This window comes from Ailuropoda melanoleuca, chromosome 1, assembly GCF_002007445.2.
Source record: "Ailuropoda melanoleuca isolate Jingjing chromosome 1, ASM200744v2, whole genome shotgun sequence".
Taxonomy (NCBI): Eukaryota; Metazoa; Chordata; class Mammalia; order Carnivora; family Ursidae; genus Ailuropoda; species Ailuropoda melanoleuca.
This window is the reverse complement of record NC_048218.1, coordinates 150,977,804-150,994,348: the sequence shown is the minus strand read 5'-3', so window position 1 is coordinate 150,994,348 and position 16,545 is coordinate 150,977,804. Positions and strand designations below refer to the sequence as shown.

The 16,545-nt window shown below is 36.0% G+C and overlaps 1 protein-coding gene across 4 annotated transcripts in view; it reads left to right on the top strand.

Moving 5' to 3' along the window:
- Positions 1–16,545, top strand: part of THSD7A (thrombospondin type 1 domain containing 7A) — a 427,484-nt gene that overhangs the window by 159,035 nt on the left and 251,904 nt on the right. The gene's annotated exons all lie outside the window — the stretch shown is intronic.

Sequence of the window (16,545 nt, the reverse complement as noted above, 5' to 3'; positions counted from 1 at the left end):
TAAAGATGTACTATCCACAGTTTTTAAAAAGTAATTGGCAAAATTGTATGCACCTTCAGCACTGCTTTCTTGGTGACATTTCTTTAAAGATAAAACTAATTCCCCGATTTTAATAAGGACATGTCTTTTCAGCAGAGTTAGAAATGCTCACCATTGACCAAATCCAGTTATAACTTTGCATTTTATGACCTAATTTAGGTCTTTCTTACATATATTTCCCAAAAATAAATTACTATATGAAAAATGCAGATCAAATAATCTGTTTCTTAAGAAGGTTATGAATGTTTGTGTGTTATGTTTCATTATCAAAGCTGGGCAGACCCTGCTGAAAAATTAAGATATTCCTTAATTCACCTTTTGAGAAATTGAAGCAATTTATATTCGTATCTTTAACTGATTACCTGCTGATTATTTTTCCTAGCATCTTATAATTTTGAGTTTATGTTTAACTTAACAAAATTCAGCTGGCGTTTACCCATTATGGAAATAGCAATGTAAGATCTGATACACATTTCTAAGTCACTAATACTGTTAATGACTACCCCAAACCATATGCTCAAGATCCTTGGACACACAAAGTTTGGAAAGATTAACTTGGCTTCAAATGAAATATTCATTTTCAGATGAAGTATTTTGGTAGCAAAAACCATTTGTATTTAAAAAGAATTTTTACATATACTTTGCATTTCCATTTACATTCATATGCATACCAATTAGTGTGTTGGAAATTTAATGTTTGAGGTATTTGAATTTCTTCCTTTTCTAACTTTATATAATTACATCATTTAGTGGGTTAGAAATTATATGGAGATTATAAAAATATACAGCAAGACATATGGCTCTTGATTTAAGGTAACCAAGAAGGAAGGCTTACGTTCTTTTGTAAGGAAGTCATACTTCTCAGTTTCCTAAGTCTGTAACATTAGTCTTTTTAAGTAAGAAGGTTAAAAAAAAAGTATGAAGATAAAAAGAAGAATTTGTTGTCCTTAAAAATTGTTTGTAACAAAGCCACTCGAGTTGTTCCAGTACCAGGAGTGGCTTATTATATGCAAGGGAATACTAAAATGTAATATCTGAAAATGAGTTTTATAAAAGATAAAAAGTAACAGATATGTATGTATCTGTCGTCCAGAATATGGGTAAAAATGTTCTGAAGACTCAAAGAATGAAATGTATCTAGATGTGTAACGAAAACAGCACAGACGTCAAAAGGTTATTCTTTTTTTTCCCCCATTTTGTGTCGATCATATCCACAATCTCATATTATTGGCTAAAACTATGTTTCAGTTGTTGTGGTGTGCAGTTAACAATGTAACATCATCAGAAAACAGTTTGGAATATATTATTTCTAATGATAACTCCTGTTGGATATGTGAAGCCCTATACTAAGATGATTAGTCATAGGCATCTCTGAGCTACTCTTTCTTTTTTCATTGTTTAATAAAACAAGTAAAAGTCATCAAATCTGTAATTGACCCTTCCATTTTGGCCTGAAGAGCTCAAATAAATTGCTTCTAAGTCTAAGGAATTTAAGAATTCCCCAAGGCTTTGAACTTGGCTGTAGCTCCATAGAACCTTAGACCCATGTTGTTATATCCAGAAAGGTTCTCTACATTTCAGAGGATTATAGATGTGAATATAAAAAAGTGTTGGCTAGAATTTGTTGTCATGTTATATGTCTTTTTTATTATGGTGAAATACACATAATATAAAATTTGCTAGTTTACCACTTCCAAGTGAACAATTTTGTGGCACTAAGTACAGTCACATTAGTGTGTGACAATCCCATTATCCATCTCCAGAACTTTTTTGTCATCCCAAACTGAAACTGTCTACCCATCAAACAGTAATTCTCCCTTCCCAGCCCCCCTTAACCCCTAGTAGCATGCTGCCTTTTGTTTCTATTAAACTGGCCATTCTAGGTACCCCATATAAGTGGATCATACAATATTTGTCCTTTCATGTCTGGCATATTTTACTTAGCATAAGTTTTTTTTTTTTTAAGATTTTATTTGTGTGAGAGAGAGAGAGCGAGAGAGCAGAAGCAGGGAGAGGGGCAGAGGGAGAGGGAGATGCAGGCTCCCCACAGAGCAGGGAGTCCGATGATGTGGGACCCTGGGATCATGACGAGCTGAAGGCAGACATGTAACTGACTTAGCCACTCAGGCATCCCATTAGTGTAAGTTTTCAAGTCTCATCCATGTTGTAGTCTGTATCAGAATTCCATTTGCTTTTAAGGCTGAGTGAGTATATACGCACCACATTTTGTTTATCCATCTACCCATTGATGGATATTTGAGTTGTTTTTAGTGCTTTTTTATTTGAATACATATCTATTTTGCTTGCCTGTCACATCACCTGGCGTGTCGTATGTCCATTCTAAATATCTGTTGATTGAATAAATGAATGTGACAAAAATCAGACATTTTCTACCTTGAGCAATTTAGTCCTGAAGGTATATTGTTCATGGAAAACTAAATGCCTTTTGGTTTGGCATTTTTAGGAGGAAAACAGAACAAAACCCTTTTACGATTTGCTAGGCATGGGATGCCACTGTGTGCCATTTCAGATCCCCTTGGCTCCATCTTCACCCTTGGTCTCTCCTGTGACTTCCTGTTTTGCACACGTTTAACCAGATTCATGCAGGTGCAGACTTAGCCCTGGCTGAGCAGCCTACTTTCCCAGAGCTACTCTGACATTGTCGTGCAAGGTGCCTACAGAAACCCTCTCCACAGTCATCCATGTGCAACTTGCAATTGTGTGAAAGTTAATGTTAATGATCATGGGGCATTCATGACTGATGGGGAAGAAGGGCAAGTAGATAAGTCCTTTTCTTTCTCATTTGCTAGGTTGGCATAGAGTAGTTTACTACTGAGAGTTACTAAGACTATGACTTTTTGATAGATTGAGGTGAATTGTAGACGGTGAAGCATTTTTTGATAGGCTCTAGCATAATGTCCTTGGAGGAATTTCAGAAATGAGTGCTACATCAGACATTCAAAAGATGTGGGAGAGTGGCGCCTGGGTGGCATAGTGGTTAAGTGTCTGCCTTCGGCTCAGGGCGTGATCCCGGCATTATGGGATCGAGCCCCACATCAGGACATTCAAAAGATGTGGGAGAGTGGCGCCTGGGTGGCATAGTGGTTAAGTGTCTGCCTTCGGCTCAGGGCGTGATCCCGGCATTATGGGATCGAGCCCCACATCAGGCTCCTCCGCTATGAGCCTGCTTCTTCCTCTCCCACTCCCCCTGCTTGTGTTCCCTCTCTCGCTGGCTGTCTCTATCTCTGTCNGCGGTCTCTATCTCTGTCAAATAAATAAATAAAATCTTTAAAAAAAAAAAAGATGTGGGAGAGGTGGTTTCCTTCCACATCCCTGTCCAATTGACCTGTACGGCCCCTGAAGAAAAGGAGCACAAGACTGGATGAATGTTGAAAGCTGACAGCAAGCTGCTGCACACTTCACCAAGTGTGAGGCCCAATTGCAGCATTATGATAGATGTGGCATCTAAACTAGGACAAATCAACACCATTTTTGGCATTAGTATGGAGATACTGATCTAGCAAAGGCGTTTTTCCCTCAAATTCCATTTGTGAAAGGAGCTGAAAGCTGTTTGTTTTCACTTGAGAATGTATAGCACGTACATTCACGCCCTCATTCCAAATTAACACTTTTGCCTTTTGTCCAAATATAGTTGTCAGGGACCTTGATGGTCTTGACATTCCTCAGAATCTCACACTGGTCCACTGCATCCGTGACCTGTGTGTTGAATTGGGTGACTAGAAAGCAGCAAGTATTAGAGATTTCCTAATGAGAAAGACCAGGTGGCACCCTTAGTACACTGCCTGGAAATCCTAGATCACCCGGTTCATTAGATCTATCTTCTACTTTACACATTACTCGAGGGGATGGTTTTGCTGATCTTTTTGCCATGATGTAACAAGAGCTCCCTTCAGTTTCCAGTAATACTCTCCTCACTTCTTTCTAAGTCCTGCCTGGCAATCACCAGAAGCTGCCTTTTAACTGTCTTTGCAATGAACCTTTGGCTTTTACTAACACTTCCTTTATTGTCTTTCCAGCTTCTGCCCCGCACCGTCTAGGTCTACCATATTTTAGGTTTTTGCTATGGCAATATACCTCTTCCAGGTTCCATAGTTTGTGTTAGGTAACTATCGCTACATAACAAATTGCTTGAAAATGTAGCAGCTTATAACCAATAAACATTGATTGTCTCACAGTTGCCGTGTGCCAGAAATTTGGAAGAAGCTTAGCTGGGTGGTTCTGACTCCATCTCTTTCATGAGGCAATGGTTAAGACATTGGCCAGGTCTGCAGTCATCTGACGGTTTGACTGGTGCTGATGGATCTGCTTCTAAGGAGTTTATGGGTTCAATTCACATGGCTGTTGGCAGGACGTCTGCGTTCCTTTATAAAAGGCTGCTAGACTGTCCTCATGCTATCATAGCTGCCTCCTCCCAGAATTAATCAAAAGAAGGCAAGTCAGAAGCCATAATATCTTTTTTGACCTAGACTTGAACATCACCTATCAGTATTTCTGCGATATGTTAGTGGTTCCACAAGTCAGCTCTGTGCAGTATTAGAGAGAACTATAGAAGGCATGAATACCAAGAAGCAGGGACCACTGGGGCTATCCCACAGCCTCTTTGCATTCTGGAAGCAGCATATATCATACTTGGGAATATCGCCACAGTCTATTTAATGGTTGGAGGATAGCCAGTTCTGAATGGATCTTACAGTAGAGACCTCTGTTCAGCAGGTCCAGGCTGCGGTATAAGCTGCTAAGCTTAGCTTAGCATAATGGCCCAGAAGATCTGATGTTATTAGACCAATTTCTGATAGAATGACTATGTGGAATCTCTGGCTAGCCCTAATTGGAGAATTGCAGTGTAAGATACCCAAGGTTTGGGAGCAAGACCATGCTTTCTACAGACAGCTACCTTCTGGAGGGGGAAAAAAAAAAGGTATATAACACACACACCCAACTCTGACTGAAGTTGTCTATCCTGAGCTGGCTATTATGAAAATCATCAGATAAAATGGTTGGGTGCACGTAGTAAAAATCCCATATAGAACAGAAATGGAATATTTGGGATCGGGCCCATGTGGACCCAGAAGAGCGAGTAAATTATATAAACATACTGCCTAGGCTTCCCCTGCAGCCACCTCTTTTATATGGAGGTCTCTGTGGAATCACTTCTAAAATAAATTACTTGCATATAAGCTTTTGTTTCCAGTTCTACTTCTGGGATAATCTAAGACAGGACAGCAGTCTTTTAAATTTGATTGGCTATCTGAAGACTTCGCTTACTATTTATATCAGAGTTCTCTGATATGAAGTAAGATTTATAAATGATGGGATCCTGTATCTCCAAAAACTTTTATTGACGTAGCTCTCCTAGGCCATTCAGCTCAGACTGTTGCAGATGAACATTCCTCAAAGGTAGCTGACTTTGAGACAATTGTAACCAAAAATCTATTGCTGGATATGTTTAGAAAGTTTTGTGCATTTCACATTTTTGAGGGTATCATTCTATAGCTCTCATTGCCATGCTTTGATATCAGTGATAAGGCAGAACCTATTTCTTTTTCTTTTTCCTTTTCTTTTCTTTTTTTTGGGGTGGGGTATAGAACCTATTTCACACAATGAGAGCGTATAATCTGAGTAAATTTGATACTGCTATCTTAAATCCATTCTCTCTAAAGCAATGTATGAAAGACTACGTTAATGACTTGGCATATCTTCAAGGCTGTTGAGTTTACATATTTGTTATGATCAACAGTTTCCATCCCTATTTTGTAAACATTTTGTTGCCAATCTCATGTGTAATGGAATCTAATACAAATCTCAAGTTTGTTTTTTGTAATTTTGGGGAAGTGGGGGAGTGGAGTTAAATATTGTTTTATAGAATGGCAATTCAACAGATCAAATCTTTTTAATTTTGATATATAGCAATGCTATGAGTGTAACATTTTGCTGTGTTGGAGTGGAAGCTCTAACAAATTTTATAAGCTTGGAAGAGAAATACTGACTTTTCAGTTTATCATCTTCAAGAATACTTTTCCCTAAGAATTAGTTTGGGTATCCCAGTATTTGAACAGGACATCATTCAAAAGTTAGGGACTTTTCATTATGGCAACATGAATTCCCTATTTGGATTATTCACATATAGCTAATATAACAACTTTTCTTTTTTGGGTTAACTGTCTTATAAAAGAATAGAAATATTTGGGACATTTATGGCTTTATATTTTTCTCCAGTCTTAAGAAATTGAGCCTACTATATAGGACAACAATCTATTCACATCTAACACAATGTGAAAATCAAAAGAGATCATATATGTGCAAGTACACTGTATACTGTACAAATAAACTATAGCAATAAAATAAAATATGACAATAAAATGAAATGTAGCAATAAAGTCTAGGGATGCAGTGTTTAAGAAGTTCTCATTTCTACATTTTGATGTGAGTACCTAAAAATAATACTTCTGTGTATTCTTGGTAAAATTACCTAACAATGGAGAAAATAAAATGTTCGATAGTTTGCCTTTAAACATACTCAAAATAAATTCCTAATGGATTTACTATAAATGTTTTAAATGAATCTATAAAGAGAATGAAACTTTTGTAAAATTTTATGAATAATGTCATCTCTATACATGAAGATACTTCACAGCCTAAAAGCAATGGAAGAAACGTAAGACTGTGTTAGTGAAAGCATGCATACTAGAAACATAGAAAACATCATAAACAAAAAAATGCACAAGAGAGAAATACTACTTTTTTTTTTTTTAAAGATTTTATTTATTTATTCGACAGAGAGAGAGAGACAGCCAGCAAGAGAGGGAACACAAGCAGGGGGAGTGGGAGAGGAAGAAGCAGGCTCCTAGCGGAGGAGCCCGATGTGGGACTCGATCCCACAACGCCGGGACCACACCCTGAGCCGAAGGCAGACGCTTAACCGCTGTGCCACCCAGGCGCCCCGAGAAATACTATGTTTTTAAAGGGCATAGAAAATGTTAGTATCCAGGACAGCATGGTGTTGGGACAAAAACAGACAGATCAATGAACAGAATAGAGTCTCCAGAAATGGACTCTCAACTCTATGTTCAACTAATCTTTGACAAATCAGGTAAAATATCCAATGGAAAAAGACAGTCTCTTCAATAAATTGTGCTGGGTAAATTGGACAGCTACATACAAAAGGATGAAACTCGACCATTCTCTTACAACATACACAAAGATAAACTCTAAATGGATGAAACACCTCAATGTGAGATAGGAATCCATCAAAATCCTAGAGGCGAACATAGGCTGTAACCTCTTCAACATTAGCTACAGCAACTTCTTTCATGACTCATCTCCAAAGGCAAGGGAAACAAAAGCAAAAATGAGCTTTTGGGACTTCATCAAGATAAAAAATCTTCTGCACAACAAAGGAAACAGTCAACAAAACTAAGAGGCAGCCCATAGAAGAAGCTATTTGCAAGTGACAGTACAGATAAGGGGCTGGTATCCAAGATCTATAACAAACTTCTCAAATTCAACACCGGAAAAACAAGTCAAAAAATGGGCAGAAGCCATGAACAGACACTTCTCCAAAGAAGACATACAAATGGCTAACAGACACATGAAAAAATGTTTAACATCATTAGCCATCAGGGAAATTCAAATCAAAACCAAATTGAGATACCACCTTACACCAGTTAGAATGGCAAAAATTAACAAGGCAGAAAACAACAAATGTTGGTGACGATGTGAAGAAAAGGGAACCCTTTACACTGTTGGTGGGAACGCAAGCTGGTATAGCCACTTCGGAAAACAGTATGGAGGTTCCTCAAAAAGTTAAATTGAGCTACCCTATGACCCAGCAATTGCGCTGCTGGCTATTTACCCCAAGATACAGATGTAATGAAAAGAAGGGGCACGTTCACCCTGAGGTTCATAGCAGCAATGTCCACAATAGCCAAACTGTGGAAGGAGCCAAGATACCTTTCAACAGATGAATGGGTAAAGAAGATGTGGTTCATATATACTATAGAATATTACTCAGCCATCGGGAAGGATGAATACCCACCATTTATATCACCATGGATAGAACTGAAGGGGATTATGTTAAGTGAAATAAGTCAAGCAGAGAAAGACAATTATCATATGGTTTCACTCATGTGGAATATTGAGGAATAGCATAGAGGACATTAGAGGAAGGAAGGGAAAACTGAATCAGAGTGGGAGACAAACCATGAGAGACTGTGGACTCTGGGAAACAAACCGAGCAGTTCAGAGGGAAGAGTGGGTGGGGGGGATGAGGTAGCCAGGTGATGGGTATTAAGACGGGCACATGATGCAATTGAACACTACATCAAAAACGAATGATGTACTACTGTATGGTAACTAACATAACATAATAAAAAAAAGAAAATGTTAATATCATCAATGAAATATATCAAGATAAAAAGAAAAGTCCATGATACCATTGCAAAATAAACTAACTGAACAAATCACAGAAGAGGAAATAATTATGTTTAAGGTCATATGTAATAAGAATTCAATTAAAACAACAATGGATTTCTATTTATCACTGTGACAAAAACATACTAACTGCTAATAAGGATGTGGTGATGGGCTTTAGATTTCCACAAGTTTCTCTGAAAAATCAGGTGCTCAACATCTATTTAAAAACCTTAAAATTCTCGGTACCCTTTGTCCCAGATATGCACTTTAATGAATTTCTTTAGCCTAAAGAAATCATCATTGATGCATGCAGACTTTAAAATATTAAGTCACGTAAAAATGAGAGTCTTTTTGTGTGAGAAAAAAGCATTTCACAAAATTATTATGAATACTCCCCATAATATTGATAACTTAGTCTGTGTTTCACATAGAGTTACAAGACAATGAAAGTTAATGATGTGGTTTATACTATATTTTACAAATGAAGGAAACCGGGATCCAAAGAGGCTAAGTAATTTTCTTGCGAGAGATCAAACATGATAGGGGCTGAATATAGATAACTATATTTGGCAGCTGTAAAATCAGCTATCCTATCACTGATTCCTCATTCATTGTCTCATCAGATTTAAAGCTCTTGTTCTAATTTTGTACATTTAATTTTATATTCTTATATAATTTCTTATAAAAATTTAATTACTTATTGAAGATGAAAGCTCAGCTGACTTCACAGTGATCTCTTCTTATCCACCAAACTGATTTGTCATTTGAGAGTTATATTTTAAATTAAAATTAAATGAAATTAAAACTCAAGTCAAAGAAGCTATGAGCTCTCCTTTTGTTTTTCTTTAAAAAGGAAATTTTCATCTACTTTAGGTCAGTAAATTGTTAAAAATTTAATTGTTTTTGTGCTCATAAATCTATACAAAGGGGTCTCCTAGACACAACGCATATTTATAATTAAATCAAGTCGTATGCTATTGGATGGCACAGTATGCCAGGGATTTGGATTACCAATCTATGAAACTATTTCAAGATATTTAAGTCCATGTGTTTACTTTTATCAACAGTAAAAATTCTTTGAAATAACCAAACGAGTACAAAATAAGCAAAATTGTGTTTCAGTGCTGAAAAAGGTGAAGGATATCATCAATTCTCCAAAAGTTACCTCTACTTTATGGAATTTATGAGGAATTATCTTTCCTATTAGTAGTAATTTCTAAGTTTTTCTGTACTGATTTGTTTGAGTAAAAACAAATAGAATTTTTAAAAATTCTGTGAATTGCAAATTTTAAAATAGGTTATTACACAGCATTCATGACATTGAATCCAGTATGTTACTAAGCTGTGTATGCATTTCTTGATCTTGGTAAACTAGGACATGCTGTTCCATAACCAAATCTGGGAGGGAAAATGCACTATCTCATTTGAAGGATGCAAACATATTTAGTTAAACAAGAAACTGGCTCATTTGAGAGTTTTATAGCAAACAAGGGCAGAAAGTAGTTTGCATAATTTTCTCATGCTCCTTTTATAGTGTTTATCTTTTATAAGGTTCTTTGGAACAGTTGCTTGGCCACCTGTCAATAATGTGTCCTTTTATAGACTCAACCTTTTATTGCTCTCATGCCCTTGACATATAAATAGTTTTAGAAGTAGTATTGAATATGGTGGGCAAAATACTAATTTTAAATTTAAAAGGCCATCTTTGGTAGGCTAAAATAGAGAGTTTTGGATGACATGAAGAAAATAAACATATTATAAAATCCTGTTTAGGGGCACCTGGGTGGCTTAGTTGGTTAAGCAGGGGACTCTTGATTTTTGGCTCAGGCCATGATCTCAGGGTTCTGAGGTTGAGCCCCACTTCTGCTCCATGCTCCACCCTAGGATTTTATTTTACTTTACTTTTTTAAAACATTTATTTATTTTAGGGGCACCTGGTGGCTTAGTTAATCATCTGCCTTCAGCTCAGGTCATGATCCCAGGGTCCCAGGATTGAGACCTGCCTTGGGCTCCCTGCTCAGCCGGGAGCCTGCTTCTCCTTCTGTCTGCCGCTCCCCTGCCTGTGCTCCCTCAGTCTCTATCTCTCTGTCCAATAAATAAATAAAATCTTTAAAAATCAAATCCTATTTAGCAGGAATAAAAATAAATTCATTGTTTTATCAACATTTTTGGAAAGTTAACAATTATATTTAAAGTAATATCCAATGAAAAACTAAGCCAAGTAGCATTCACTTAAATTTGTTTTTATGGAAGAAAATTCTGTGTCAATTCCAAGTGAAAATACTTGTATTGTGAGTCTATCAATTACATAAATATTTTGGGTATGCAAACAGTTGCTTTAACTTCTTTTTAGTGGAATAAGATATCTAGTATTTCTCAATTTACATAAAATCTGTCAAGCTAAGTGTTCTACATATATTTATTGACCTACATCCTAGAAGTGTTTTGCATGATACCGAATGAACACAATCCTACAAATTGTGTGCAGGAATACATTTCCATTCATAAGGAGATATTATCCAAGATCTTAAGTAGAAAGCTGCCCATCCTTTGTTTCGTGCAATTAGATTCCAAGTTCCCTTTATATAATCAGGAGCAAGAACAATAAATGAAGTCAGAGAAATTCTGTTCTTGTTAAAAACCAAACATCCTTACACACACACACACACACACACACACACACACACACACCACCTTTCCAATACCACCACTTCCCATTCCTAGTAATATGAGACGTGGGGCTAAAATTTAACATTCAGGCAGAGACATAGGAATTAAATATCACATTTTCATATTGTACTTGGAAGAAGACTTCATATTTTGCTTGATGGAGTTTGCAAACTGTACTTTCAAATTGCAGTTTGAAACATTTGTTTTCTTTGAAACATGGTAGCTAATTGGGCTAACAGTTCTTAGCTGTTAAGAGCACTTCTAGATGTGGTCCCCTTTCTGTTCAATGTGTGATTATTTTAAGACCGCTTAGAGGACAGAAGTAGACAGCCCTTCATCAGGCATACAAGATTAAAGATTTGCTTTTTTTTTTCTTTCAAAAGGTCTGTTAATTGGACACACATGCAATACCCAAGGTGCAGTGAAAAGATAAGACAGCAGTTAAAGTCCGCAAAGTGAATGAGTTTTTTTAGGTTCAATTGTGATTCTATTGCCACCTCTACTTTCACTGGTGCCTTCATGCATTTTATTTTACCTTACCTAGTGAATATTTTTGTCGACCTCCATGAAATTTTCTTGGGGTGTCTTATCTTCTGGTTCTCAATGTAAATATACTTGAAATAAAATAAACCCAACTGTGTTATCTGTGAATAGCTGGTTAATAGGAATCTATGATAATATTTTTGGAATGGAATGGAATTGTATTTGTACTCAAAATGTATGTTTTTACTAGTTGTCTAAACTTTAGAAATGCACGCTCGTTGTCATTGTATACAAAATAGTATAGAAGTTTTCTTGAACTCAATTTCTTTCTACTGGCATTGACACCAATCATGCAATGCTTTGAGTATTAAGATCTGCAAACTAAATTCTCTCTTTTCTGAGGAAAACAGTTGAAGAAATTCATTCAAAAGCCAGCCATGAAAATTAAGACATGATCAAACCAAATGTTGCAGAAGACATTCAAATTACTGTACGTGAGGGGCCAGAAAGTCAGTCTAATATGATAGACAAACAATTATTCCATCAGTTAATTGAAATTGTGAGAAACATAACATGAGAAATATACAGCATATTCTGAGAATGTGCAAAATGGGAACTCTCCCTAATTTGGTGTTGGTAAACCATGAGTTATTTTCAAAGTAACCATCATACACTTTTATTTTTGAATAAACTTAGATGTAAGCCTGGAGTTATAGCTGAAACTTGGTTTATAAGAGTTTAATATCTTCATCACTTCTTTTCTAGGGTAATTTTCAAACTTAATAGTTACCTAGTGTTCTTCATAGTTTTGGGGGTTGGTTTTGGTATGTGTATTTTCCTTACTCAGCAATAACAGGCAGACTTGAAATTATTTCACACTTTGTATCTAAGATTTCAGTAATAAAATATTAATTTTCATCAGTTAAAACAATAATATTACCTAAATCTGTTAAATATCCAATTAAATATTCTTAAGTGCCAAATTTATAACTGCTATAATTTGTTGTTGTTGTTTTTAATTTGAAGATAAAAGCCTAGCTTCATGTATCATTGATATTAGCCATTCTGACAGGTGTGACATGATATCTCATTGTAGTTTTGATTTGCATTTCCCTGATGCTGAGTGATGTTGAGCATCTTTTCATGTGTCTGTTGGCCATCTGGATGTCTTCTTTGGAGAAATGTCTGTGCATGTCTTCTGCCCATTTTTTAGTAGGATTATTCATTTTTGGAGTGTTGAGTTTTAAAGTTATTTAATTTAGATACTAACGTTTTATCAGATATGTCATTTGCATCTTCTCCCATTCCATAGGTCGCCTTTTACTTTTGGTGATTGTTTCCTTCACTGTGCAGAAGCTTTTTATCTTGATGAGGTCCCAATTGTTTCGTTTTGCTTTCCTTTCCTTTGCCTAAGGAGACATATCAAGTAAGAAGTTGCTATGGCCAGGGCGCCTGGATGGCTCAGTTGTTAAGCATCTGCCTTCAGCTCAGGGCGTGATCCCGGGGTCCTGGGATCGAGCCCCATATAGGGCTCCTCCGCAGGGAGCCTGCTTCTTCCTCTCACACTCCCCATTTGTGTTCCCTCTCTCGCTGGCTGTGTCTCTCTCTGTCAAATAAATAAAATCTTAAAAAAAAAAAAAAAGGTTGCTATGGCCAATGTCAAAGAGTTCTCCTCTAGGACTTTTATGGTTTCAAGTCTCACATTTAAGTCTTAATCCATTTTGAATTTATTTTTGTGTGTGGTGTAAGAAAGTGGTCTAGTTTCTTTCTTTTGCATGTCGCTGTCCAGTTTTCCCAACACCGTTTGTTGAAGAGACTGTTTTTCCCCCATTGGATATTCTTTCCTACTTTGTCGAAGGTTAATTGACCATATAGTTGTGGGTTCGTTTCTGAGTTTTCTGTTCTGTTCATTGATCTATGTGCCTGTTTTTGTGCCAGTACCATATTGTTTCTGTCACTACAGCTGTGGAATATAACTTGAAGTCTAGAATTGTGATGCCTCCAGCTTTGCTTTGCTTTTTCAAGGTTGCTTTGGCTATTCAGGTCTTCTGTGATTCCATACAAATTTTAGGATTGTTTGTCTAGCTCTGTGAAAAATGCTGGCAGTATTTTGATAAGGATTGCTTTAAATTTTGAGTAGTAAAGACATTTTAACAATATTTGTTCTTCAAAGCCACGGGTGTGGAATGTCTTTCCATTTCTTTGGGTCGTCTTCAGTTTCTTTCCTCAGTGTCTTATACTTTTTAAAATACAGGTCTTTCACCTCTTTGGTTACATTGATTCCTAGGTATGTTATGTGTTTTGGTACAATTACAAATAGGATTGTTTCCTTAATTTCTCTTTCTGCTGCTTCATTATTGATGTATAGAAATGCAACAGATTTCTATACATTGATTTTGTGTCCTGCAATTTTAATTTGTGTATCAGTTCTAGCAGTTTTCTGGTGGAGTCTTTTGGGTTTTCTATATAGAGTATTATGTCAACTGCAAATAGCCAAAGTTTTACTTCTTCCTTGCTGATTTGGATGCCTTTTATTTCTTTTTGTTGTCTCATTGCTGTGACTTCCAGAGCTATGTTAAATAAAAGTGGTGCGAGTGGACATCCTTGTCTTGTTCCTGACTTGTTCCATTATTCCATTTGAGAATGACATTAGCTATGGGTATTTCCTATACGGCCTTTATTATGTCATAGTATGTTCCCTGTATCCCTATTTCAAGGATGTGGAGAAAGGGGAACCCTTCTGCACTGTTGGTGGGAATGCAAACTGGTGTAGCCACTCTGGAAAACAGTATGGAGGTTCCTCAAAAACTTAAAAATAGAACTACCCTACGAACCAGCAATTGCACTACTAGGTATTAACGCAAAGAATATAAAAATACTAATTTGAAGGGATACATGAACCTTGATATTTATAGCAGTGTTGTCTACAATAGCCAAATTATGAAAAGACCCCAAATGTCCATTCTCTGATGAATGGATAAAGATGTGGTGTGTATATATACAATGTAATATTATTTAGCCATAAAAAAGAATGAAATCTTGCCAATTTGCAACAACATGGATGGAGCTAGAAAATATTATGCTAAGTGAAATAAGTCAGAGAAAGACAAATACCATATGATTTCACTCGTATGTGAAATTAAAATAAATAAGCGTAGGGAAAAGGAGAGAGAGAAAGAGGCAAACCAAGGAACAGATCCTTAACTATAGAGAACAAACTGATGCTTACCAGAGGGAGAGTGGGGGCAGGATGGGTTAAATAAGTGATAGGGATTAAGGAATGTACTTGATGTGATGATCACCAAGTGGTATATGTAAGTATTGAATCACTAAATTGCACTCCTGAAACTAATATTACACTGTATGTTAACTAACTGGAATTTAAACAAAAACTTTTTAAAAAGCCTAGTTTCTTAATAGTCCTAATCTGATTCATTAGTCTAATCTCATAATTAAGATCAAAGATCAGAAAACAACAAAATATCAAGTTCTCCTGAACTGCATCTGGGATTTAGACTCTGAGTTATTTCAAGATACTTACATTTTGAAATTTAGACTCAATGGCATTTAGCTTGCTACTAACTTGATGGTCCAACATATATATATGTTTATATTCTATGCTTAGAGTGGGAAATAAAGATTACTGTTTAAGCACAGTAGGGAGGAGGAAAAAATACCAAAGACATGTGGAATTGATTCTAAAATTTTATACATATTTTGTATATGTATACATATTTTGTATCTTGCATATTGTATTCCCTTATTGAGAAGCGTCCTAGATTCTGTGATTCCAAGACTGAATATTTAGAAAATCTCTAAGACCATCAACACACTTATGAATATATATTTTCCTTTGACAAATTAAAACTAAGATTAAAATATCATCAGATATTGCATGTTGACACACATAACAAACTCACTGACTTTCTTAGCTCATAAAGTTTTGACATCAGCACTCTGGGAAGACTATTCCCTGAATGTACTTTAAGCCCTTATAATTCTTTACATGTGAACTTCATAAAGTAATGATATGGATATGCCAAATATCCAATTCTTATTTTCTTGCAATAATGATTAGTTAATAAAGACATTGACAGAAAATATTATCCTGTTTACAACTCCATTATTCCATTTGTAATAAAGTTGGCATCCTCAGATTGCAGACATGTTTCTAGTTAAAATTAAATGTTTACACATGATGAACAAACACATTCTTCATATTTCACTCTTTCTAGATTAATCATTTTTCATAGGAGCATCTAAGTCTCAAGCTCTAAAATACAGGATAAATCATAAAACTAAAATTACAAGAATGTGAAATCCAGAATGGTTTTGTTGTTCATTCAAGATGTGAACTTGGCAAATCACTTCCCTTTCTTGTCACCTGTTCTCCTCATCAGTAGAATGAATCTATTTGTTTCATTTCATGGTTTTGGCTTTTCAGCAGAAGTCTCTTGCAAGACAATATCTTATGCATAATTTCAGCATGTGTATTAAAAATAATAATGGAGCTTCTCGTATAGAATCAGGAATGATGGAGGAGGGCAGTGGAGTGGGGATGGGGAGCTTAGAGCCCAATCCTATATACTGGCCCTCACCTTCCAATACAACCTATTAAAGATGGTGCTACATCAAATAATTCCTCAAGTCCCTGGACTATATTTTGAAAATCATGTAATTATATATGATCATTGTTTCTTTAAAATTCCAAAACAATATAATTCTCAATTTCAGAAGTTGAGATGTCTGTTAAAGCACTGAAAATGCTATTGTACCTTAAAAAAAAGAAATATGTGGAGATAAGTAGGTTTCAATTTATACTAAGAAGGAACCTAAGGTAAAAAGCTCACACATCATACTAAAGCCACTGACTTAAGTGTTCCATGAAACAGCTCTATTATCTCAAATAGTTTCTATTTT